This window comes from Magnolia sinica, chromosome 9 (genome assembly GCF_029962835.1).
Source record: "Magnolia sinica isolate HGM2019 chromosome 9, MsV1, whole genome shotgun sequence".
Lineage (NCBI taxonomy): Eukaryota > Viridiplantae > Streptophyta > Magnoliopsida > Magnoliales > Magnoliaceae > Magnolia > Magnolia sinica.
The window spans coordinates 70,545,406-70,571,991 of NC_080581.1; the positions used below are offsets into that span (position 1 = coordinate 70,545,406).

Genomic DNA, 26,586 nt, shown 5'->3' on the forward strand with positions numbered 1-26,586 from the left:
AAGTTGATGGATTTAAGTTTGCAGAGATTTATGGACTGGTTATTGTCAGTTAGGGATGGGTTTTGGAGCTGGTTTTTTGTTGCAAAATTTGGGATTGTTTTAGGCACAAAAATGAGAGTACACTGGGGACAGATTTCAGACAGTACTTGGGGTTTTGCAGGTTAAATTTGGGCTGAGTTGGGGTTGAGATGTGATCTGATGTTGGGAAGAGTGAATCGGCTATGGTTATGGACTGATTTAGGGGCAGGTTAAGGGCAGATTGGAGACAGTTTCGTTTTATGGTCTGTTAGGGGCTGGTCTATGGACTGGGTTTTGGGGCAAGATTGGGGACAGATTAAGGGCCTGTTTGGATGCCTATAACTTTTTAAAGTTGTAAGAAGGTTACATGTAACTTACTTACAGGTGAAAGAAAGTTACAGGTAATCCTGTTTGGATGTAAGTTGTAACTTACAGGTAACTTACTTTTTGTGTTTGGATAACTTATAACTTTATTACAGATAATAAGTCGCATATTCACGCTCAGTAGATCTTGAAATGGGGAATCGTTGAAAAATCAGATTAACATGTAAAAAATATTGGATAAAATTATTCTATGTTATTAAGCCCATGTAAATGAATAGTTTGGTTGATTCTTAGGCTAAACAAATCAACGGGTGGGCCATAAAAGTGGGCTCACGTTTTCAAAATGCTTGTAATGTAGGAAAAAAAACTTGAAGTAAGATATCCAGGCAAAAATTTCCCACAGGAGTGACTCTTGTTGGCAAGGATAGGTTTAAAGAGAAATCACAAGCATAGGAAGCTGCTTCTACCAAATTTTGCATTAGCAGTTAAAATCTCATAGTGGGACATTATTAAAATGGACCAATATCAAGGGACTGTTTAAAACTAGATATCTCAACACTTCGATGTACCCTCAATTTCTCACCGTTTGACAACAGGCAAGAATCCAGATGCAAATGGAACTTGAGACTGTTTGAAACTGGATATGTTAACAATGCAGTGGGCACTCAATTTCAAAACACCTGAGGACGTGCAGGAATCTCAATGCAAATAGAAATTAGGAGTGTTTAAAAAACCATATGTTAAAACAGATTTGGGACCTACTTGGGGACAAGTTGCACTGACCAACAAGCCCCACTTATACAAACTGAACAAGGGAATGGCATTGATATAAATTCTATACATTATGTCACCACTGTTTCATGTGGTGTGGTCCCACTATGATGTAAAACAGATTTGGGCCCCATTATGATGTATTTGTTTTATCCACACCATCTATCCATTATTCTAAATCATTTTAAGTCATCAGCCCAAGGAGTGAAACAAACATTTTTGGAATCAAGCCCTAAACCAATCCAAAATAATGAATGGACGGCCCAAGGAGTTTTTTAATGGTGGACTTTCAATCATTACTGTTTTGTGTGGTGTGGTCCACCTGCGATATAGATATGCCTCATTTTTGGAATCAAGCCCTAAACCAATCCAAAATAATGAATGGACGGCATGGATAAAAAAATACAAGATGGTGGACCCCACAGACCATTGGACATTACCCACGCCTAAAAGAAAGAAAAAAAGAAAGAAAGGAAAGGAAAGGAAAACCAAAAAAAGGAAAGAAAGGGGTTTTCTAACCCTGCTGAAGCTGGATCGGAGAGGGAGAAGGAGATTGGGAGAGGAAGAAGGAGACATTGGAGAGGGAAGCTGTGATTCTTTCCAAAAATTTTCATTTCAAAATTTCCAACCATTAGCTGTATCTTAACTTGGAAAACGACTCAAGTGCCTGTATCATTTTCGCCTCTTTCTCCTGTAAGAAAGTCACAGGTTGAGAGAAAGTTACCTGTGACTTTCCTCCCCCAAACACCAACTGTAACAAAGTCACCTGTAACGTTGTTACATTTTAGAAAAGTTATAGGCATCCAAATAGGCCCTAAGGTTGTTTAGTTGGTTGTTGCAGAATTGTCTGGCAGTGAGATTGGAATTGATTTTTTCAAGGGCTGGTTGGGTTCTGGGCAGATTAAGCACCTGTTACAGGACCTTTATTTATTTATTTTTTATTTTTTAAAGGGTACACAAAAGTTTTATTGGAGGGAAGAAAATAGGCAGAATCAAAGAGATGATGTGGCTTCAACCCTACATAGAGGAAGAAGCCCCCCTAAAAACCCTATAATAATTCTAGAGGCCTTTATGCAAAATCCTTGTGCAATATATAGCCCAATCTATATTGCAATATAGGAAGAAAATCGTTTGGGCACAATTGGTAGCCCATAGAGATGAAGAGCACCTTCCTGGCCTTAATCCCCAAACTAGAAGGGGCTCAAAACATAAAAGATTTTTGTCCAATTAATCTTCTTGGTAGCCCCAACAAAATTCTGTTTAAAATCTTGAGCCAAATATTAAGAATGATAATCCTTAAGATTATTTTCCCATTTCAGTTTGCTTTTGTGGAAGGAAGACAGATTTTAGATTGTGTGCTTATTGCACATGAATGTCTGGACTCCTGCTCAAAAGCCAGGGGATCGGGAATCCTTTGTAAGCTTGATCTTGAGAAAGCCCATGATCATATTGACCGGGCCTTTCTTGACTACATGTTGGAAAGGATGGGTTACGGTGTTAAATGGAGGGCTTGTATTAGAATCTGTGTTTCTTCTCCAAAATTCTTAGTTCTCATAAATGGATCTCCTTTTGGTTTCTCCAGGGCCTCTAGGGGTCTTTGGCAGGGTGACCTCCGTCCTCTTTCCTCTTTGTGCTGGTTACTGAAGCCTTGAGTGGTATGCTGTCTAGGGGTCAGGATTTGGGCCTCTTTGGGGGCTTTCAAGTGGAAAATTCCCACCTTGGTATTTGCCACCTACAGCTTACTGATGACACCCTTCTTTTTTATGAGGCTGACGACTAACGAGAACTTGGTAACCATTTTGGGTATGCCTATTTGTTGGTATGGGGTAGTCTCAGGTTTGAAGCTAAATCTCTCGAAAAGTGAGATCTTTGGGATAAATCTTGCTCTAGAGGTAATTTTTTCTCTTGCTGAATCCTTTGGATGTAAGGTAGGTTCTCCCTACGCTTTGCTTGGGTTTGCCCATGTATAGGGAAACCTCCTTTATACCTGTGGGATAAGATTATTGAAAGAATGGAGAGGAAACTTTTCACCTGGAAGCAGTGTTCGAAATATTAGTATTGCGTATCGGTCATCGCATGGGATTTATCGGTTGTATCGTGTAATGTATCGTTGTTGTTGGAAACATGTGAAAACATTGGGAAATTGGTTGAATTTTTCCATGAAACTTTAGTGATTGTTAAAAACGACATCAATACACACTCATAAATCAAAATATTACAAAAACAAGTGCATAAGTTTTCTTTGTATGGAGTCCTAATCTATGCGTTGTCTAATTGAATTGATGCAAGTATATTCAAAGTCTATTCATATAATTTATAAATGTAAGAAGATTTGTGGAAACACAAGCAATACATTCAAAAACAAAAGAATCACTAGATCAGGTTATGTACATGTTTGATTTTATGTTTGGACATAAAGATTGCAACCAATTTGCAAGAAATTGGGAAATTTTGTTTTTTGTTTTTTATTTTTTTTTTCAATTTTCCACAACTCTGCCCATCTCCTCAAAATCTCGAAATCGAAGCTCCCAATCCATGATTTTTCACGCAAAACATGAAAAATCATGAATTTGTAACAATTTGACACTGATTTAACATGATTTGCATGGAAAAAAGGATTGAAAATCGAAAATGCTCACTGGATTGAACATGTGGGATATATATCCCACTACTTGTGTGTTTCGCATTGCACAGGTGGGAAACAAGATATATCGTGGGATAAATCGGCTGATATCGTCGATACTTAAAACATTGCCTGAAAGTTAAATTTACTGTCCTTGGGTAAAAGGTTGAATTTAATTAAGGCCTCCTTCTCTAATCTTCCGATCTACTTCTTGTCCTTATTCCATTGCCCGAAGTCTGTCATCTTGAAGATCGACAAACTTCGTATGGATTTTTTTGTGGCAAGGAAGTTTAACCACTAGGAAATTTCCCTTGTTAAATTGGAGAGAGGTATGTTCTCCTTACAAAGAAGGGGGAACACGAGTATTAAGAATCTGAAGGTTGTTAACAAGGCTCTCCTCAAAAAATGGATTTGGTGATTTGGTTGTGAGGATGAGAATCCATGGCGTTAGATCATTGCTGCTAAATATGGTCTAACTCCCCAAGACTGGTGGATCAAATCCTCCTCTCTTTACTGTGCTTCCTTTCTCTGTAAAGGTATAGCCAAGGTGGCCCTGTAGTCTTTGATAGGGTATCTTTCTCCCTAGGTAATGGATCCAAAATTAGATTTTGATTGGATTTGTGCTGCGGATACCCGACCCTGGCTGAATCTTTTCTTGCTTTCTTTGCTATCAGTCCCAAACTTAATATTCTAGTGGCTAGCTGCTTTTTGGAAGTAAAATATTGAGGCATTTGGCCCCCCCCCCCCCCCCCCCCCTCTCCCTTGCAGAAATCTTCCCTAAGTTGAAAGCCTGACGCTTAGTTACTTTTTTGTTTGTAGGATCGATTGCTGTGCTCAAACTTGAAAGATTCCATGGATTGGTCGCTAGAGAGTTCTGGCCTCTTCTTTATCCGTTCGCTTTATAGATATATGGTAGCCTCTCCAGTTTCTTCAGCTTGTTGTCACATGAGTCTAGTGTGGTCTTATGGTGTGCCCCCAAAGGTTGCAACGTTCAGATGGCTCGTGGGCAGGAATTGTGTGCCGATGATTGATAATTTGAGCAAAAGAGGAATGTCTCTTATGCATGTATGTTTGCTTTGCCTCAGGGCGGAGGAGACAGTGGATCACCTCTTTATTCACTGCCCCTTTTCCTCAGACATCTGGTGGAGCATTCTTTGCTTGGCAGGGGGTCTTTTAGGCTATGCCCAATTCTCTAGATGACCTCTTCCGTGCTTGGCATGCGGATCCGGGAGGAGCTTTAGGGAAAAGGAAATGGAGGGTCCTTCATTTGGCAGTTCTATGGGTTGTGTGGGTTGAGAGAAATAATCGTTGTTTCAGAAATCTTAGTATTTCCTTGGCTGGGGTGTTTTCTAGAGTTTTAGTTCTATTCGGGGATTGGGCACCTTAGTTTTTTGGATTTCCGGGGTCTGCCCTCTAGTTGAGGGGCTGGTTACTGTATTTTTTTCTTCTCTTGCTTCTATTTCTTTTGGTTTTGTTTTTACTTTGTAGTTCATTGTAGCTCTTTTCCTTTGGCTTTGCCTAATAAAAATTATCATCTTTCAAAAATATAGTCCAATCTATGAGTAGCCTTTTTGCTTTCAGAACGACCACAACGAGTATGATTTTTCCTGAAAAGACCTCCTATTCTGATTGAGCCAAATTGCCCACAAAGAGGCAAGAAGTGTGTTGGTACAAGGAAGATCTCCCTTTGCAATCCTTGTGGCCACCCTGCCATGGTTAAAAAGTTCCCAATCGAAAGCAACATGACCCATTCCATTCAACTCGAAAAGATTGAAGAAGTTCCATTAGATCCCCAACCTAAGGGAACGTTGCGTGGATGGATACTCAATTGTTTCTGCATCCTTGAAACATAGTGGAAAACGTTGGTCATGTTTGTTTGCATTCCCCCTCCATCCGATGATCTAAGGAACTTGCAAAAGGAATGGACCGAGAAGCTCCCTAATTTGTCCTTCAACCAAATCATTCTCTTTCATTCCTCACCGGTATGCAATGTTGGAGACGATCAAGAAGCCTCCTGAACTCCTCAACTTCCTCATCCTGCAAGTTTCTTCGGCAAGGTGGGGTCCAAACAACATCATTTTGAAGAAACAAAAGCATTTAGAGACCATGATAATGTTTCCCGAAGAGAGGCAGATAATTCTCGGGTTCACCAACTGGAGTGGGCATTCTCCAATCCACACGGCCTTCTAGAATTGGACACTCTCCCCATTTCCAATAGAGAATCTGTCCCCCTCACTAAACTTTGCCTTTTAGGATAGATATTCCCCTCCACACATATGAAGCTCAGTAGAGAGACAAGCCCCTAACCCCCCACCCTCCTTGACACCCATACTTTTCTACTATGACTGCTTGCTATAAGGCATCCTCCTTTATCTCGAATCGCCATAGCCACTTTCCCAAGAGAGCTAATAATGCAGGGGCATTTCACACCGGGCTCGAGTGGGGTAGCCCGTGAGATGTGGGGACATACTCGAGGTGGGTGACCCATGTGATTTGGGGCCCACGGGGGAGGTCTCGTGTTCGAGACTCCTCACCAGGGGTGATTAATGTAGGGGCATTTCACACCAGGCTCGAGTGGGGTAGCCCGTTGGATGCGGGGACACACTCAAGGTGGGCGACCCATGTGATTTGGGGCCCACGAGCCCACGAGGGGGGTTCGGCCGAGGTCCTTACCCATGAGATGTGGGGCCTGGGCTATGAGATAAAAGGATTAATTCGCCATACTCTAAAAGTTCGAGCTTTTAGAGCAAGTGGTTAATTGTCCTGCATCAGTGGTGTGTATGTGAGCTTTATTAGACACGTGTGGGCTTAGCAAAGCTCTGTGATCTGAAAACATACTCGAGTGGGGTAGCCTGTGGGATGCGGGGACACATTTGGGGTGAGTGACCCATGTGATTTAGGGCCCACGGGGGAGGTCTCGTGTTCGAAACTCCTCATCGGGGGTGATTAATGCAGGGGCATTTCACACCGGGCTCGAACGAGGTAGCCTGTGGGATGCGGGGACACACTCGAGGTGGGCGGCCCATGTGATTTGGGGCCCACGAGGCCACGAGGGGGGTTTGGCTGAGGTTTAGGCTATGAGATAAAGGGTTTAATTTGCCATACTCTAACGGTTCAAGCTTTTAGAGCAAGTGGTTAATTGTCCTGCATCAGCTAAATTCATCATGCCCAAGTCCCTGATACCAGCCCCTCCTTGTATGAAGTACACATTTCTTTCCACCCCAAAAGAAATCTTTTCCTGTACTCTAACCCTTGCTTCAGGAAGTCATACCGCAACTTTTCCAACCTTGCCAAATACTAACTTTGGACATCTGAAAAGGGACATCAAGTATAATGGGAGAATGGAGAGAGCTACTTTAATGAGAGTGATCCGGCCACCCAAGGATAGATATTGGCTTTTCCACATTGATAGTTCTTCCAAACCTTTTTGTGACCACATCCCATAAGTGTTTTGTTGGTTTTCCTATACAGAGAGGAAGCCCAAGATAAATTGATGGAAAAGTACCCGCGCGGCATTTGAAAATCCATGCCCTCCACTCTACTCCCTCCTTGGCACTCGGACCCCCAACATTTCGCTCTTGGTAATGTTGACTCTTAGGCCCGAGACCACTTCAAAGTATAAAATCACCATACTCAACTTGTCCACCATGTCATCGCTGGCTTCACAAAAAAGGATCGTATCATCGACAAATTTGAGATGAGAGATTGGGGGGCGCTCTCCCTATTCGTTTAAAAACCTTGGATGATATTTGCTTCTTGACCTTTAGCTAGCATCCTACTTAGTGCTTGGGATACCACGACAAACAAAAAGGGGGAGAGTGGTTCCCCTTGCCGGATGCCCCTGGATGGCTTGAAGTAACTTTAGGTGACCCATTTACCAAGATGCAAAACTTGGCTAATCAAACGCAATCCCTCATCCAACCTCTCTACTTTGGCCTGCAACTGATCTGTCCAAGTAAGTAGTCTAAAGAACTTTCAAATGTCATGGTCATCGCCTTTTCCATGTCTAAGTTGCAGAGTATGCCTTTCGTCCCTTGTGTTGAGAATCAATACATTCATGGGCAATAAGTACGCTATCTAAAATCTGCCTTCCTGCTATGAATGCACCTTGATTCTTGGAGATGACACTGGTTAGGACTGCCTTGAATTTGGCTGCCAAAGTGTTTTCAAGGATCTTGTAGGGTCCCCCAATTAGACTTATTGGCGTGAAATCCTTCAAGCTTTCAGCTCTTGATACCTTCGGGTTAATTGCAATAAAGGATGCACCTATCACGGCCGACAAATGGCCCCTCTTGAAAGACACCGTCATGAAGCCCATAATAAGATCTTTAACCATGTTCCGAAACTCTTGAAAGAGGGCCAACAGGAACCCATTAGGACTCGAGGCCTTGTCCCTTCCCAAGGACACTACATCTACTTTAATCTCGTCTTCCACAATGGGTTTCTCAAGGGACTTTGCCTTGATGTTTGAAAGGCAACTGAAAAGTCTGAAGATATTCTTATCAAAGAAAAGTCCAACACACCATTACATACATGTCAAAAATACATACATACATATACATATACATATACATACATACACATACATACATACATATATGCCCGCACACACACATTCTTGAATAATTCTTTCCTTGTCTTAAGTTTGCTGAGTCGGGTTATTTCAATAAAATGTCATCTTTCAAAAAAAGTGATACATTCTTGAATATGTTGCTTCCCTTTTCTCTAATAATTTCCCGTAAATGATTGTCTTGGAAATAATTCTGATTAATACGGTCAAATATGGGGCCTATACCAATACACAATACCGTATCATATTGTTTTTCGGCTGGGCCGATATGTACGCCGATTCCGAACTTCAGAACCATGGATATGGGGGTGGAGATGGCTAAATAGGACGACGGCATAGAAATGACTTGAGCTGTTGCATTCCACACCCACCTACCTGAACCAACAAAGTGATTCCTTGGGCATTAAAAAGATCCACGAGACCCACAAAGTCACTACTCTTCTTGAAAGTCAGGTTTCTCAGGAATCAAGGATCCCATGCCACTTGGTCTCCCACCTTAAGAGGCACATTAGGAGAAATGGGCATCTACTTGGGTGTTAAGCCTGAAAAGGCTAGGGAAAGAGACTAGGGGGGGTGTCCCGAAACCACCTGTCCATCTAGAATCTGATCCGAGTACCATCCCTTGGCGCAAAAGATATCTCTGCGAAATAGGGGACTCACTTTGAGCACATCTTTTCATAGACCAGAAGCTCTATACTGAGAAGACTGCCAAGATGACCAACCTTCCACCTCATATTTACAAGCTATCATGCTTTTCGGTAGGCTGCCTTCTTCCTTCCTAAATCTCCACAACCATTTACCCAAGAGATCCAAATTCTCGAACTTCGAGACCTCTAATGCCAAATCCCTCATACTTCTTAAGCTTACAAACCTTCTCCCAACTAACCAAGTGGCACTTTTATTTTCAGCCCCTAGCCAAGGGAAATCCCCTTGAATCCTCTATAATATTTGAATGACTAGCTGGGCACTAAAATAGAGACAAATGTAAGTCATGCTAGACAAGGATGGCTCAATCAAGTTCATACAAACCCAAAATATAAGTAATGACTTTTTCTACCAGATTACTTTTTAAGTAATTACTTGTCCTACTACACAACTTCTACTCCATCGTCCCCACTAGCACATCTTAAAGATGCTTAGCTGTCTTGCTGACAGTTAAAGGAAGACTGAGGTAGGTGGATGGGAAATTATCCGGATTGCACCCAAAGACGTGCAAGGAAGACACTTCCAATATTTCACAGTTTCTGAATATGGATTTCCTGCCCAGACAACCTCAAAAGCACCAAGAACCTTATGCAGATCATTGACTTGCACCTTATCTGCCTCGCAAAACAAAAGTGTATCATCAACGAACTGGAGGGGTGAGATATGAAAGTTGGCATGCTCCAGCTCAGAGCCATTGATTAAGCTTCAATCTGTTGCCTGATCTAACATGTTGCTAAGGGCCTTTGAGATGATCATCAAAGGATCTAGTGAAGTCTGGAATTTGTAAGGAATCCCCTATCAGACTGATTGCCTGATAATTTTGCTGGTGATATTAATGAGTCCCAGTAAGTAGCCTAAGAACTTTCAAATGACATGATCCCCTAAGAGAAAATAGGGGCAGCAAAAAGAGAGAATTGCAAATTTACACTTTGAAGCGAACACCTGTCTCAAGGACAGGTTATTATTTATGGTGTCCTTGATATTTCTGCATCCTCTCGTAAACCCGCGAGGACTTGGCTTGGTCGGCCTTGGACGACTTATTTGCAATAAGTAAATGTATGGTGCAAGAGGTACCGTGTGCATGCAGCCAATAAACAAATCCCCTAGTACAAGAAGACAGAATGGATACTGTGTGCATGTTGGGAACAATTGGATCCCCCAAGTTCAAGAAAGGAAAGAATGTACGTTGAGGGTGGGTGTTGTAATACCAAACTACCCAAAATGATGCATGTAGCAGGTGAGAGGTTGAGAGTTGTCATGATGCTTCCACCAGCTGGTGGAGATCCATGCTCATTTCACTCCCCTCCTTTCTCTTTCACACATTTTTCTTGCCTTTTTTGGAAAGGTAATACCCTTATTATAGGGAGGCAAGGTAAGGCAGTTATCCTCATGGCTGTGCCCTACTCAATATGTGGCATTTGGATTTTGATAGCCTATGAGGAAGCAACACGTGGTAGCTAAGTGTGATGTGTCAGCACAACATGAGGTGGCACAATAAGATCAAAATGATGAGGGTTCCAACAAATGAGGAAGCATGCATATCACTACAAGGGGCCCACCCATGGTGGCCCCCAAGCTTTCTGGGATTTGTCTCCAACGCCATGTTAATGTATCCATTCGACAAATCTACGGGTGGTGCCAATTACTAAATTGGTTCAGCTCGGGCTGACCCTGGCATGGCCCAGACCCAGCTGATCGGCACTCCTATTCTTCAGATTATTGCACATTCTAATCTAGCATCATGATTTTCCTGATAATTCCAACTTTCCTTGATCTTCTTTTAATCTTCTATTCATTTTTTAGTCATCTGAAAATTTAGATCTTGGCAGTTGTTTTTCAGTTTTTTCTTTTTTCCGCGCACCTTAAATGGAATGTGGAGTTGAACTTTTGAGATGATTTTCAATGCTGCAGGTTATGCGTAATAGCTGGAAATATTTCCCCAATTGATGTGATCACACGTCCCCATCTTATGTGAAGAAGCTGAAATCCCATACATATATGTACCCTCAAAGGAAGTAAGTTCAAGTCCTTTGTGATGCATTTCAAGACTTTTCTTTCCCCTTCATTTTTCCTATATAATTAGTGGAGATTCATATGGATGCTAACAGGGTTGATTGACCAGGCCAGGTTGGGTTGAGCATGAGCCCAACCCGATAATACAAGGTCCTATGCCTAAGCCTGAAACGGGCCGAGTTTTTTGTTTTATTTTATTTCCTTTTCTAAACCAGAGCCTACCTGAATAAATTTTCTTCCCAATACCAGCCCAGCCTATTAAGCAATTTCTACTTGTATACTGTATGGTAAGCGTATTCAATAATGTATACAACTTATATAAATTACTAGAGTATGGCCTGTGTTCAGGTTGTATTTAACCCAATCTGAACCAGCCCAATGGGTCTAGGAGTCCAGGCCTGAGCCCTACTCATGGAAGGCTATGCTTGAAGGTCAAACATGGTGGGCTGACCCTTGGAAGGATTTAAACCATTGCAATGCTAAAGTCTAGAAACCTTTCTGATGTAGGACATGAAAATTAGATATGATGTGCAAGATTTTAGGCTTTAGATCATTATAATTTATAAACAATCACAATAATTCCACATCCCATGTAAAGTCAAGCATTCAACAAGGGAAATCTACGAGGGTCCAAGCCTACACATGTTCGGGTTGAATCAATTAAAAATTATAGACCAAACGATGCTCAAAGGATAGTAGATTCATCCATACATGCAAATGATTATTTCCCAATCCAAGGGATTCTCACATTTCAACTCGGGAAAACATAGGGTTTCAAAAGTGGAATAGAACTTGGGGATTTGAGATGATCTAGGGTTAGGGTTATGGAAACAAGGCAAAAGAGGATTAAAATAAAGACGAGAGGGAACCTGTGATCAGCTCGCACGTGTGGACAACAAACCGGCTTGACGCACATGCATGGATGATTGCCCGCATGTGTGTGGGGATCATGAATCTAGAATCGGCCAGCTAGTGCCTGGTCGGCCAGGGATGGGCCACCTTCCCTCCAAATTTGAGGCCAAACGGATGATCGGTTTGAACATGGTGCTCCGCTGAAGTTTCAGCCCTCTTGCAAGGCCAGATTCTGGAAATCTGCTATAGGGGAAAGATTAGCTGCAAACTTGGGTGGATTTGATGAGGTGATGACTGTAGGAGATGAGGAATATGGAGGGTAGGAGATGGGGGCGATTTGGGATGGGTGTGGCTTCGTACCACGGTAGTTAGCCCTTCGAAGAAGGGATGGTTTCACACCCAATTAGGTTTTCACAACTCAGAGAATTAGAGAAGCAGGAAAATGCAGAATTTTTTTAATCATCTTCAATGTAAAAAAAAAACCTTACAAGGGGTTGCCTATTTATAAGAAAAACATATACCCCAAAGGCCGCGCCATGTGCGCATACTATTACTTAAAGACGAAGTAATAAAAAATAACAACTAATTAATGCAATCTAAACCATTCATGATGTTCCTAATAACGATAATAAGCAAAACTCAAAGTCCTAGGTCACTTAGGGTAGTGGGCCACGATCATGAGATCCAATGATAGGATCCACATGATGATCGGGTCCACCCCAAGTAACCAAAACACAATCCTTTAACTAGGAAGCTCTCTATGGATGTCGTCGTCGATCCAGATCAAAGGTGGGGCCCTCCTTGCGTACGTGCGTAAGGAGGCGTGCTTGTGCTCGAGATGTCCCCACCAACTCTCCCCGGCTGCGAAGATTTCTCCACTGGCGAAACAAAATTCCTGAACTGCTCCAAGATGTCAGGATTAAGTCTCTAAAGCTCCTCAATGAGCCACGTATTGTCTGAAGCTGGGCGTGACTTCCACTTGATCAGGAACTTTTGAAATTCGCCATCTGACGTCGATATAATCTGATGGTCCAGAATATTCTCTATCTCATCTCTGGGTGTGGGAAGGGTATGTATGGGAGGTAGAGGCTGGGAAGATGGGTCGGGAGGGGGCTATGGAATATGGATCAAGGAAAAAGTCTGGGGAATTAGGATGGTTAGGTGACAGGCTGGACAATGTATCAGTGGTCCCTTGAAATGCAACTTGATCCTCCACATTGAATGTGGAACTAATTCCCATAGAAGGTGGAAGATCTACCACATGCGTATTGAGACTTTCGTTTTATAGTTTTGAATGGTCTAGCGCTACGCGTGTGTAATTTACGAATGGCTCCCTGAGGGTACCGCTCTGGCCTAATGCGGACCGTCACAGTCCCCTACATTGAATTCCCTGAATCGTTTATGTTGGTCAACAGAAATTTTATAATGTTCATTACTAGTATTGATCTTTCGCCTAATTTCTTGATGCAATGAATGAATGTGATGTGCAAAGGATTCTGCAGACTCTAATGGCTTATGGGACGGACATAGGGACAAGATCAATATGCTTCCTAGGTTTATAACCAGTAACGACTTCAAAATGACTTAAACCTGTGGATCTATTGATAGAACAATTAAATGCAAACTCAGCGATAGGTAGTGTAGTGTCCCACGTTATGGTGTGCTCCTCCACTAAACACCTGAGCAAATTTCCTAAACTCCTATTGACAACCTCAAACAAGTTTGGTAGAGTCGTCCCAAGGACTAAATCAATGGCGTGCTGTATATACCTCATAGGGGGAAGCTCGTCCGGTAGATCACCGGGAAAGACATCACGAAACTCATCCACTACCGGAATGGCCTCAGTGGGTAACTCTGCACTAGCCTTTGGTGCACTTTCCCTAGCCACAAGGGCGTACACCATCGAGTCCGACTTAGTCTTTCGCTCAAAGTTTTTGGTATTTAGAATATGAAAAGGCTTAGACTTGGACTTCGATTCCTCAAACAACCTCGAGTGATAAGAGAAAGGGAGATTTTTCCTTAAGAGTTTCTTTCATTTCTCCCCAATGGACTATTGGGGGTTCCATCAACCTCTTTTTCTTTTGTTCCACAGTAGCCCAAAATCTTTTTGCTTGGCGCACAAGCTTTATCTTGGCAAATCGGACTCGACGAGCATCCGACATGTCCTGCAACTCAAAATAGTGGTCCATATCCGCCAACCAATCTAAAAAAGCTTTAGGGCCCAAGTGGCCATTAAACGTAGGGGCCTCTACTCTAACTCTCTTGAGGAGTTACGCATCTGGGTCATAATGATCATGATGCCCCTTGCGGGGTAGGCAAAGGTGGGCATTGGACCGAGTCGGATCGGATTGGGGCTAACCCGATTCGGTCCGAAATCCAGCTGGACTGACCTGAATCCGATCCGATCCGGGACCGAGTCCGGAACATAGGACTCAATCCTACCCGGCACACAGTTGGCCTGACCTGAACCTAGTCCGACTCGGTCAGGGAAACTGAGTCAGATTGGGTTGGGTGCGATTCGGATTGTTAAAAATGGTGAAAATCATTATCTCATTGCTATTTTCGATGTGGTCCATTTGAGCTTTAGATATGATTTTTTTTTTTTTTTCCAAATGATCTAAAATGATCATGAAAAATGGATAAACGGTATGGATATAATAAATACATCATTGTGGGGTCCATATAAGGTTGATATCATTTAAGCCGTTCGTACAACTTGGAGCTCGAGGCGCTGCAGCTGCGAACGTGTTGTGCACGACAGCTGCTGTAACTTGTTGCCCACGAAAAGATGACTTTGATGTTACCAAGTTATGTAGGTCTGATCATGGGATGTGTTATATCCAAACCGTCCATCCATTTGGCAAGCTCGTGTTAAAGCTTGAGATAAAAAATAAGATAGATCTGACTATCAAGTGGACCACACTGGAAAAAGTAGTGGGACCACACTGAAAATCATTCTCTGTTGCTATTTGTGGTGTGGTCCAGATGATCTTTGGATATGATCCATTTTTTTGGATAATGCTCTAAAATGATCTTTAAATATATATCAACGGTGTAGATATAATAAATACATCACTGTAGGGCCATATAACTTTGATCTCCAAACCAATGGTAAACTCACAGGAAATGGTTAATGATGATTTCCTTAATTACAGCAGCTGTACCAATGCTTGATACGATGTTTGCTTGTTTTGGCACTAAAACCGATGATGCTGTGAAATATGTGGGGCCCACGGTGATATGTGTCTTATCCACACCGTCCATCCATTATCCCAGCTGAAATTATGGCATCGTCTAAAAGGATGAGGAAGATCCAAAGCTCAAGTGGGCCACACCACAGGATTTAGGAAATCAAACACTTACCTTTAAAAACTTTTTAGGGCCACTGTTTCCTTTGGTGTGGGTCACTTGAGTGTTAGATCGGCCTCATTTTTTGGCTCATGCCTCAAAATGTTTTGCTAGAATGGATGGACGGCACAGATACATCGTATATATCACTGTGGGACCCACAAATTTAAACTAGTCCATTTGGACCGATTTCCAAGCAGAAATATCGAATACGTCTGAATTTTCAAACAGGAAACTTAAAACCGCTTTTGCAACCCATTGTTTTGTTTAAAACCGCTATAGCGTGGGTTGCAGTTATGAGAAAATTTAATACTCTGGTGGAGTTTGATGGATCATACACAGGCACTTAGAAATTGCAGACGGTCCGGATCAGGCCGGTCCGAATTGGATCCAATTAGATCGGATTTCGGATCGGGTTGGTTCAGAATAGGGCCTATCCGGATTCGACTCGAAAATAATTCGGATCTAGATTATGTTATCTGATCCTGACTGATCCTGACCATCAATTCTGTTCGAATCGGGTCGAATCGGGTCTGATTGGGTCGGATCCACCGGTTCGGGTATAAAATGCCTAGCTCTAGGGGTGGGTGCACGGGCACGCGCCTATGACCAATTCCTTGGCCACCCCTATTCCCTTGTCTATCCTCCTGACCACCTGCCTGATATTGGGCATCTTCCCCAATGACGAAATTTGCCCAGGCGGAAGTCTCTAGTTGGGTAACTCGCACATTAAGCTAATCCCAGCGTTGGTCAATATGTTGTTCTAAGCGCCTACCCAAAGACTCAAACTGCCGGGTTATGTTGTCCATTGACTCCTGTAATTGCTCTATGTTTAGTGCAGAGTGCAACCCAAAATCGCGACCAGTACGTGTGGGCATACAATTACCCACTCAACTCAAAGGTCCTCTAATACAACTATATGCATCTAAATGGGGCTAAATGCTCCTAGAGGACTCTATATGAGGGAAACTACGCAACGCTCCTAAAATTTCAGCAATATAACTGTCCAAACAGTTTGTTAACAAAAAATTCAGCAATGAAAATTGGGGAATTTCTGACAATAGAAAATTCAGCAGTCTATGTTGTGAACGATGGGTCCTAAACAACCCTGTATGATGAAATTTAATGCAAAATAAACGTGAGTAGACTAAACCCTTAACATGCAATGCAATCCCCAATGAAAAACCTAAGCTCTGATACCAAATTTTATGCAAGACATGAAAATTAGATATGATGTGCAAGATTTCAGGCTTTAGATCATAATAATTTAGAAACAATCACAATAATTCCACATCCCATATAAAGTCGAGCATTCAACAAGGGGAATCTACGAGGGTCCAAGCCTACACATGTTAGGGCTGAATCAATTAAAAATTATAGACTAAACAATGCTCAAAGGATAGTAGATTTATCTACACATGCAAAGGATTATTTCCCAATCCAAGGGATTCTCATGTTTCAATTCGGGAAAACCTAGGGTTTCAAAAGTGGAATAAAACTTGAGGATTTGAGATGATCTAGGGTTAGGGTTATAGAAACAAGGCGAAAGAAGAGTGAAATAGAAACGAGAGGGAACCTGTGATCAGCCTGCACGTGTGGACAGCAAACTGGCCTGACGCATGTGCGTGGATGGCGGCTCGCACGTGTGTGGGGCCCACGAATCTAGAATCGACCAGCTAGTGCCTGGTCGGCTAGGGATGGGCCACCTTCCCTCCAAATTTCAGGCCAAACGGATGATCGGTTTGAACACGGTGCTTCGCCGAAGTTTCGGCCTTCTTGCAAGCAGGGGAAAGATTAGCTGTAAACGTGGGTGAATTTGATAAGGGAATGATTATAAGAGATAAGGAATATGGAGGATAGGAGATGGGGGCGATTTGGGATGGGTGTGGCTTCGTACCATGGTAGTTAGCCCTTCGAAGAAGGGAGGGTTTCACACCCAATTGAGTATCCATAACTCAGAGAATTAGAGAAGCAAGAAAACGTGGAATTTTTTTAATCATCTTCAATGAAAAAAACCCTACAAGGGGTTGCCTATTTATAAGAAAAACCTATACCCCATAAGCCGTGCCATGTGCTTATACTATTACTTAAAGATGAAGTAATAAAAAATAACAATTAATCAATGTAATCTAAATTGTTCAGAATGTTCCTAATAACGGTAATAAGCAAAACTCAAAGTCCTAGGTCACCTAGGGTAGTGGGCCACGATAATGAGATCCAATGATGGGATCCACAGGATGATCGGGTCCACCCCAAGTAACCAAAACACAGTCCTTTAACTAGGAGGCCGTCCATGGATGTCGTCATCGATCCAGATCGAAGGGGGGCATGCATATGTGCGAGATGTTCCCATCACTTTCATTGCCATGCATGTCAACACCACATTAAGGAAACAACCCAAGATTAGGTTTTGAGAATTTTACAAAATAGTACCTCATTAATATGATGTTTACATCCCAGTACCTTTTTAAATTTAAATTTCATTAACCTACCTCATTAATCATGTTATTGTCAAAGGGGTACCTTCTATTAGTTTTCTCTAACTTTATCATGATTTTTCCTAAAATGACAATAATACCCATCAGTTAATGAGATCGCTTAAGAAAAGTTAAATATGTAACTAGATGTAAATATCATTAATGAGGTGTTATTATAAAAAAATTCCTAAAAAGGAAAAAAAAAATTAAGGGTTTTCACTGAATGCAGATTGCATACTAGTAGTGAGGTGGCTACTGGTCAGTGCTCTATGGGGCCCCACCACGATGTGTGTTTGATCCACTTCATCTATTCATTTTGCTAGATCATTTTATGGTGTGAGCCCAAAAATGAGGCAGATCCAAATCTTAGGTGGATCACACTGCAGGAATGATTGAATGCCCACCATTAAGAACTTCCTAGGGTCCAGTGTAATGTTTATTTTCGATCCAACCTGTTGATTAGGTTACACAGACCTGGATGAAGGGAAAACACAAATATCTGCTTGATCCAAAACTTTTGTTGCCCCTAAGAAGTTTTTAATAGTGGGCGTTCAATCACCTCTGTTTCCTACGGTGTGGTCCACCTAAGATTTGGATCTGCCTCATTTTTTAGATCATTCCCTAAAATGATCTGGCAAAATGGATAGATGGTGTGGATAAAACACATACATCATAGTGGGGCCCTCAAAGCACTGACCAATAGTGACTTCAGTACTACAGGTTACGGATCATCTGCCAGAAATAAAATAATACAATACAATCAGTCCGTTTCCTCTCAGATACTCCTGCTTTGCTTCTATTATGAAACCTACCCCGATTCCAAGTTTCATACTTGCCACGTCACAAACATAGCTATCTTGAGATTTCCTAATTCCATACGTGTATAGGGCCTTGTGGCCTGCCAATCCACATGTAGGCACACATGCAAATGGTACATTTGACTCCCATATTTTGGTGATCCAAACTCTTCATATAGATGAGATATAATTGAAAAGTCTTTGCCATCAAAGTTTCTTTATTGTCTGGTTGAAAAGAGGCCCTAAAAGAGCATTGCTGGACCAGACACGCCTCTACAAAACAGCCAATTGTGCACGCTTGCGACATGCAATCACACCATGTTGATGACAGCCAAATTCAGTGGGCCCCGCCATGGTGTATGTATTTTATCCACGCCATCTATCAAATTTGCCAGCTCATTTTAGGGTATGGCCCAAAAATGAGGCAGATCCAGATCTCAGGTGGACCACATCGCAGGAAACAGTGGTGATTGAACCCTCACCAATTAAAAACTTCTCGGGGGCTACTAAAGTTTTGGATCAAGCTGATATTTTTGTTTTCCCTTCATCAAGGTCTATGTGACCTGATCAACAGGTTGGATGAAAATAAACATAAGTGGGCCCCAGGAAGTTTTTAATGGTGAGCAATCAATCACCACTATTTCCTGCGGTGTGGTCGACCTGAGTTTTGGATTTGCTTCATTTTTGGGCTCATTCCCTAAAATGATCTAGCAAAATGGAATGGACAACATGGATAAAACACATACATCATGGTGGGGCCCACAAAACACCGACCAGTAGCCACGTCACTACTAGTAAAACTCTTGATTTTTATTTATTTTTTTCTTTTTTAGAAATTCTTGGATAATAACACCTCATTAATGATATTTACATCTACGTAACTATGTAACTTTTCTTAAACAACCTCATTAACTGATAGGCTTTTTTGTCATTTTAGGAAAAATCATACTTTAAACTAGCGGAAGTTAGAGAAAACTAGCGGAAAGTTACCCTTTTGACAATAACTAAATTAATGAGGTAGCTTAATGAAAATTTAATTTAAAAGGGTACTGGGTTGTAAATACCATATTAATGAGGTACTAGTTTGTAAAGTTCCCTTAAGTTTTTATAGATGTGGATGTATTTAACATATTTTAATCGATATGTTTAAGTGGTTTGTATTTTTATACCAGTTAGTTCTTAAACATTTTACTATTCTAGGAATTTCAGGTTGTTTGGTATCTTCCTTTTGACGCCTCATGTCCTTGCATAGTTTATATATGTGTATCTATAATGAATTTATTTTATTTTATTTTTATTTGAGTATTTATATGATACTTTTTTTTTTTTTTTTTTTTATAAATAAAAATAAAATTTTTTACACATGCACACACCCCCCCACACACTCACATTGGAGTGGGATTTCACCACCTATTGATACTCGAACCCTTGACCAGGTGTTGAAACTCCTTAGAGTCTACCACCGGAGCAAGAGAAATTGTACACGTGGCATATATGATGCTTGATACGCAAGAACACAGAAATTGTACACGTGGCATATATGATGCTTGATACGCAAGAACACAGAAATTGTACACGTGGCATATATTAACTCATATAAACTGACTAGATTGTGCACCCTACTATGGCCAAGTCACAATCCTAAGATCAGATTGGTTGAACAATTTTAACCACTGATTCGTGGACACTTGTTTGTGGTTGGAATTTTTTTTCTTCCCCATTTTAACTGTCCAATAAATGTTCAGGAATCCAATAGTCAGACAATCAAATAAGCTTAATTTTGGTTCATGATCCTTCTACTCTGGATACCATAGTTTGGACTGTTTAATTTGACTACTTGTATGCCCTTGTGCAATTTCGAAGTAAATTCTAAGTGCCTGCATATCATCCATCACACCACCAGAGTATCGAAGTTTCTCTCTCTCTCTCTCTCTCTCTCTCTCTCTCTCTCTCTCTCTCTATATATATATATATATATATATATATTATCACTAATAAGAGTTTATACTCTCTCCATCATTGCATTCTGAAGCATTATACTGTGTCTTCCTGTTCAACACCTCATTTCTTTCCACAGTCAGGGTCTCACCCACATTGCTGGTTCTGGGGTTGTAGCCAAGTTGCGCTCCTGATTGACATGGCACATGTTGTTATCCTCTTTACGTACCTTCATTTACTTTTAATGAGTGCTACCTTTTTCAGTCCCCCTATAATTGCGTCTTTGTGGGGTAATTCTGTCTTTTGATAATGCAATTTGGTTCGTCCTGAAACTGTTTTTGGCCTTTTATTGTGTTCGAAGCAACAACCAAACCATGCTTTTCTGTTGATTAGTCTGCCTGTCATTTCCCTTTATAAATACATTTAGTGCCTGTCAAAATCGATGCTAGTGCTTCCTTTCACTTTTAATTCGATTCATCTCCCCTTTTGGTCATTTTATTCATCAAGGTGGGGTCCACATATCTTGGTGTAGATGTGTTTTGGCAGCACTAGACACCACTCCGTATGAACTGATTACCTACAGCTGGCTGTATCTAGCTTGTCATACACCCCCATCTCTCCTGCCAACCATGGTTTGACTCGACTTGGAACTCGGCCCAGTCACTGAAGAGATATTGAGTCGGGTCACTAAGAAACTCGCTGCCCGGCGAGACTCGGTACTGACTTGGCAAGACTTATTGAGTCAGCTCGCCAACTCGGTCGACTCAAAGGCATGACTTGAACTGAGTGAGAGTGCATGACCTGAACGTTGAACGTGTGCCTTGCTACCAGCTTGCCATGTGCTATGCTTGGAGGAGATTGCACCATTTTTGTACTCAGATCATACATATCCCAAACACCTATGCCTAAAACCTTTTAATTTAATTGTTAACTAGCGAGTCGAGTTGACTCTTCCAGTCGACCAAACCCAGCTGAATATTGAGTCAAGTAGAGTTTTCGGGTTTTCGAACTATGCTGTTGCCACCAGCATGTCACATTAGGACGTGCATACCATGCAAATGGTGGGCTCCATCATGAAGATTGCCTGTTTCAAAAATCAGGCAGATCCAGTCGTTAGCTGGGCCACCCAACGACCAAGTCTGCCTGATTTGAGAGGTGATCTTTGTGATGGGCCCTACCGTTTGCATGATATCTTACACAAGTGGCATGTTTGATGGGAAAGATGGCCGCCTGCACAAGTTTAGCATGCAGCCGGCTGTAGGTGGTTGGTTCTCACCAAAACATTCTCATTTTAGTTTTTTCTTTTAGGGGATTGCTATTATTATTTTTATTTAATTTTTGGGTAAATTTTTTAGGGGATTTTCAGCAAATTTCCTTAAAATCAGATTTTACCAAATAATGCCTCCAACCTCTCAAATTACTGACCAATGCTTATTGAGGAGAGAAATCACCTAAACACTCTTGGTTTTTTCTTTAAAAAATGGTGAATCGAGAATTGTGGGGCCCACAAGTTATATGTCTAGCATCCAACCCATCCAATAGATGCACCATACCATGATTACCAAAAGGACCAAAACATTGGCAGATCAAATGATAAGGTGGACCAAACCATAAAAACTAACATACACCACTCAAAAACATCTAAATTCATTTGTAGCCATTCTCCTGATTTGATCAGCCAGATTTTTGGGTTGTGCGAACATCATGGTGGGTTTCATATGTTTAGACAGATTGGATGTTGTACAAATACCATGTGGAGTCCACAATTCTCAACTTTATTACCTTTCAAAGAAAAAACTAAACGAGGACAATTTTGTACACTTCCACCCTCCAAAAAACATCTCCCAGGAATTTTATAGTAAAATGCAAATATCCGAGGAATTTTTTGATAAAATCTTTTTTTTTTTATTATATATTTTTTTATTTTTATTTTAATGTATAAATGGATAAATTAAAAATTGAATTTGTTTCTATTGAACCGCTGATCGGTTTTTGAAGTCGCCATGTCCAATATTGGCATGCATCATTGTCCAAGTTGAGAAATGCTTTTATTATTACTATTATTTATTTATTTTTAGATGTATTGAGAAATGCTATTATTATTACTATTATTTATTTATTTAATTTTCAAAGGTATTGAGAAATGCATATAGAATGCATAGTAGATTTTCTATACATCTTGCTCCCCATGTTACACATTGCAAACATGTGTGTTGATTGGGACTGTTGATCTAGTGGGCCACTGCATGGATGTGGGCTACAGTCCAAGTTATTGCTAGTTTTGCCGGATTAACATAATGTGTTTTGGTACATGGCCCTTGAACATGGTGGCCCAACAGATCAACAGTTCTAATAACCACACATTCGTCTTGTCTACTATTGGGACGGACCTGCATAGAGTCTTGGTCCAAGTTGCTTACGGAGTGGATTAGGTGCGGCCCTAGCCTCACCCAAGATGGTGCAGCCCTTACCGTAGGTCCCACCTTGATGTATGTATTCTATATCCATGCTGTCCATCCATTTTTCCATATCATTTTATGGCATGAGCCCAAAAATAAAGGTCCATACTATAGGAAACAGTGGTGATTGAATTCTCTACCATTAAAAACTTAATAGGGCTCACCGTAATGTTTCTATAATGTTTATTTGCCATCCAACCTAGTGATAAGGTCACACAAACTTAAATGAAGGGAAAATATAAATATCAGCTTGATCCAAAACTTGTGGCCCACAAGAAGTTTTTAATGGTCAATCACCACTGTTTCCCTTCATTTTTGGGCTTATGCAATAAAATGATCTGGAAAAATGGATGGACAGGGTGGATATAGAATACATACATCAAGATGGGCCCTACAGTAAGGGCTGCACCTAATCCGCTCCCACTTCCCATGCAATATCTAAATAAATAAATAAATAAAAATAAAAAAGTTTGGAATGTGACTGGCTCAACTCAGTTTTGATGGAGAGCCACAAACACATTGAATGCGGACCGTTGGCATTTTTTAACCATCCATTTTTTAAAGGGGTGGCCCACTTGATGAGTTGACTGGCCGGGTTCTTCGTATGATCTTCATGGTGGGGGCTGGCCTATGCACTGCTAACATGTCCCATAGGGCTAGCAATAGGTCGACCCACACTACCTACTTTAGAAGCCGGGGTCAAACTTAGTAGGTTCGGGCGGGCTCGTGTCAGAAAATGTAGCCCACTCATGTTACCTAAATTGCCAGCCTCCCTAGCAATCCAAAATTATGGCCCTATGCTCCTATTATAGATTTATCTTGTAATGTTAATATATATTTAGAATGTAGATATTTATACTTTTATTTATGCAGCGACATGTCCAATCGTTTGAACCACTAGGTTATGGTCCACCTAATGGATTACTTCTGACCATTTGTGTGCGTGTGGCATTTAATTCGTCTGATGGGTTCCCACCATGAGGATTGCCTTAGGCAAAAATCAGCCACGTCCACTAGTTGAGTGGACCACACTTGTATTTTGCTATTTATCGATGGCTATAAATTTTATTTTTTTACTATGCTGTGGCCCACCTGATGAGCAGATGGGGGCTGATTTTTGCACTATATGATCGTCATAGTTGGGTGGACTTATTGGAAGGGTTGGTATGTTGTACATGAAAATATACTGTATATATCTAGTATATGTATCAGAGCAGACTCATGATCCTACCCTTAGGGTACCACACATTGAAATAGCATGCTGAGTGACCTGTTGTCGGGATGGGCTTGGGCTTGGGCTTGGGAATGAGGTCATGGGTCGACCATGGTCATCTCATCTGCAGTCATGGGTCATGCTCAGATTGACCTTGATTGGACCCGAACCTGACCCATTGCCACCTCTAAATTGTGCCACACGCCACCTTGGTGCTGTTGAAAACTTAGGATCAAAGCCTTCCGTATGTTGACCGTTCTTTGTGGGGCCCACCCATTTTTCTTTTTCAGGATCTTGCTACCGCAGGGACCACGAAGAGGCCCACATGCTGCGTGCTGGTGCTAACGAAACCCGCCAAGGGAGAGTTGGGCCAGGAAGAGCAGGAAAAATTGAAGGCGGATTACACCCAAGTCGTATTGGACGTAAATGAACTTACATCCCGCCTCTTTTGAAGACCGAAGCCCAATTCGCTTGCTCCAGCTTTTCGCTATCTTGTATGCATTTCTCGAAAGATTGTGAAACAGATCATATCCAGAGTTGGTAAATGAGAACTTCGTCGTCATCCGGGATGGGCCACCGGTGTCGTTCAATGTGGACCATTGCCTACTTTTTAACCACCAATTGTCCTTTTCTTTTTGTACAGGAGTGGCCCACCGGAGGAGCGGGCCAGGGAATCAACAAAGTGGGGCCCACCTGAGGAATTTTTTTTATATGCATGCATTTGCTTTTGCTTTATGCCTCTGTCATTTGTCATGCTTGTATGAGCATAGCTTGTGTTGGGGTGGGTGGGTGGGTGGGTGGGGACCAGTTGCCTTTTCATTCCCATAATATAGCTGTTTTTTTATTTTTTATTTTTTGAGCCATTGAAGGAGTCATTTGCAACCGTTGGATCATGATTATGAGGTGGTGGTCCTTATCTTCTGTTAATTGGTGAATGTTCTTTTTCATGTTTGAAAGGTGGTTTGTGTTTTTTGGGAAAGGATCTGGGACTGGGCCCACCTGTGTGTGTGTGTTTTTTTTTTAATCAGGTGGTAAGCATGTATTTGATCCGGGCAGTTTGATATATGGGGCCTTACCATGGATTTGGCCTTACTGAAAATTGCATCTTTACCATTCGAATGCTGATTGTAGGATTTGAGGCGGATGGTACAGATGAACGGTTGCAGTTCCGGCACAGCTGATCAATGGTAGGGCCCAACAGATGAACGGTTTGCGAGTTGTGGATCTTGCGTGGGACGGTAGTTGCGGAATGTGGAGCCCATTCGTCAGAGAGCATGGCAGGGGGGAAGCGGATTGCGTACTGAGTTACTATGGGGCCCACCATGAATGTATGTGCCTTATCCACGCCGTCCATCCTTTTTTCCAGATCATTTTAGGACGTGGGCCCAAAATTGAAGCATATTCAAAGCTCAGGTGGACCACACCGCAACAAACTGTGGGGATAATGACGTCCACCGTTGAAACCTTCCTAAGGCCGACAATGAAGTTTTTTGTCATCCAATCTGTTCATAAGTTCATACGGACATGGATTAAGGGAAAAAATCAAATATCAGCTTGATCTAAAACTTCTGTGGGCTCCAAGAAGTTTTTAACGGTCGGTGTTCAAATCCCACTTTTTCCTGTGGTGTGGTCCAGTTGAGCTTTGCATATGGTTACATTATGGGCCCATGCCCTAAAATGAGGTGGTAAAACGGATGGATGGTGTGGATAATACAAACACATCACGGTGGGCCCCTCACAGTTTACTCAGTAAGCAATCTGCTTCCATGGCAGGGATCATGTCAATCAGGACCGTCCTTCCAGTGGACGATCAAGGATGGCAATTGTTTCAAAATAATGATTGATCAGATGATCGTAGCCGTATGATAAATAGCCTTAAAAGCGATCAAAGAGGTAGGCATTCAGTGCAGAAAATTGATGGGTAGGATTGGTATTTAAAATATGGGCTATCCTATACGTGGTGGGTCCCACTGGATGAACAGCATATGCTCCTGCTATGTTCCTGTTCTACGTGCTCCACACCGAATCCATACTTATTTACTACTCTGAGAGTATGATGCCTGATACTCAGGCACTCAGTATACACGTGGCATACATAAATTCGTATTAAAATGTGGAGCCCCCGCTGCTAACTCACAGTTCCAGAACTAGATTGGTTGAACAATCCTAGCCTCTGATTGGTGGGTACTTGTTGAAATAGGGCCATTGGATAATTTTCATTTTTAACCGTCCAATAAGTAAAAGCCAACCCCACAAGCCGATTATCAAATAATCTTAAATATTAGTTAATAATACATTAAAAACTGGGACCTGTAATTGGGACCGTTTATTTGACTTGTATGTGATTTTTAAGTAATTTCGAAGTGCCTGTGTATTATCCATCACGCTTTGCCAGAGTATCCAAGTTTTTCTCTTTGTACAGAGGCGATTGGATTCCCACGTGTGTCCGTGTGCATGTGAGCGTACCTATCATAAAGC

General features: G+C 41.6%; 1 pseudogene; it reads left to right on the plus strand.

The window, feature by feature from the left end:
• LOC131255624 (H/ACA ribonucleoprotein complex subunit 2-like protein) overlaps nucleotides 1-24,698 on the plus strand; it is a 41,875-nt pseudogene extending 17,177 nt beyond the window's left edge.
• Nucleotides 24,699-26,586: the final 1,888 nt, after the last annotated feature.